The 1,636-nt window shown below is 39.1% G+C and overlaps 1 protein-coding gene across 1 annotated transcript in view; it reads right to left on the minus strand.

The window, feature by feature from the left end:
* The window catches only part of LOC108966633, a 142,845-nt gene that overhangs the window by 24,938 nt on the left and 116,271 nt on the right, over positions 1–1,636 (minus strand). The gene's annotated exons all lie outside the window — the stretch shown is intronic.

A 1,636-nucleotide genomic window follows, 5' to 3' on the forward strand; every position in this document is an offset into this window, starting at 1 on the left:
TGGCAATCTTAGACTCGTTCCAAAAAACCGGAATCTCTTGCAATACCGTTGAGTAGAGGTCGTAAAAATGACGCTAGACACCTCAACTGCGACCCTACGCCTGAGCAAACGCTTCGTTTTTGGTGGCGGAACAAGAGTGTATAGGACGTCGACACTGTCCAAACAACTAGCGAATGGTGCTGAAAAAATAAGCAAAGGCCGAAAAACGAAAATTCGTCTAAGCACTGTAGGTTATACCAGGCGAGGACAAGGTGTATGGACAATTGGATTATACATTAACAGGCTTGTATTGGCTCAAAATTTGCTTCTTTTTTTTTTTTTGAGGGCTATGGCAAAGATTTGTATTAAAATACGTGAAAATGTGTCAGTCTGGGTYAAATTTGATCAGATGGTATGGCTTTCAAAATAAATTGCAATGAAGACGTTGAAGAGGGGGGCTACAACAAATCAACCTTTTGTTAACGAAATGTTGAGTGTGTTGAGGCGCTCAGTGCTACATTAAAGAATATCTGTGTAGATAATGCAACAGAAGGGGGATCATTTAGTTCTTGTGGCAGTGCCTCGATTTTATAGTTTGAATTTCAAAAATAAATATTAGCATAAGTAATATTCGCTACTTTATTAATTTATAATAGAAGGACAACCAACAGTTTGCACACTGAAAAAAAAAAAAACAAAAACGCTAATGGAACTAGTTCAGCACTAGTGCTTTTCGGCGAATGCTTACTAAGACGGTCTTTACTGAGTTTTAAAGCAATAATTTTTGGGTTTTCTGGGTCAAGAAACAGAACATTGAAAGAACTAAATCTATTATTTGAACTACCTCCCTTACCATCCTTAAAGACATCGTTGTGAAATCCTCAAACACATTCTCSAAGCAAAAAACATGCAACATGTCGAAGGAATCCTTGCATGTTTCACTTAAATTCCAATTTAAAGCATAGTCTGTTTCTTTATAATGAAGAATTCCTTGCTACACAATTACAATATGCAGTTACCAACGTTACCCGGGCAACAACAACMATAGCAACAATGCGCCACATAAGTGAATGTGAAAGAATTGAAGTGCATATTAAACAGAGCCAGCAGCATTTTTACGTCTCAAGTGTAATTGTTGTTTTATTGGCGAACAACTTGTAAAAAACAAAAACAAAAACAATAAAACCCGAACAAAGGACGACGACAACGTCAAGAAAAAATGAGGTGCCGGGTAAGAGGGCGACGAGTAAAATTGAAAAAGAAAGCTTTGAGTGCGCTGAAAAGGGTCACATATGTATACACGAGGCAAGTGAAAAGGAGCCACAGCGCCTAGGTGCTCTCAAACGTACGAGCACTACTTTTATTCTGTCTGCCTGTGTGTGCATATGTGTGTGTGTGTGCGTAAGTACGCTGTGTACCGACGTGATCGCCTTGTTTCAGCGCGTCAATGAATTTTGTGCTTTCTGCCATTGTGCGCCACACGCTAGCTGGMATTATTGTTATTTTTTTGTTACTGGCTTGTTGTTGTCGTTGTTACTGTTGTTTCTTGTTGACTGGCGCTACTTGAAATTTTGTGAATATATTAAAAATGTGCATTGTGCTGCAGCAAGCCACACACAGACACATTGTGCTCCACCATGCCTGTGTGTGTGTGTAT

The sequence above is a fragment of the Bactrocera latifrons genome, unplaced genomic scaffold (genome assembly GCF_001853355.1).
Source record: "Bactrocera latifrons isolate USDA-ARS-PBARC rearing strain unplaced genomic scaffold, ASM185335v1 scaffold_168, whole genome shotgun sequence".
Taxonomy (NCBI): domain Eukaryota; kingdom Metazoa; phylum Arthropoda; class Insecta; order Diptera; family Tephritidae; genus Bactrocera; species Bactrocera latifrons.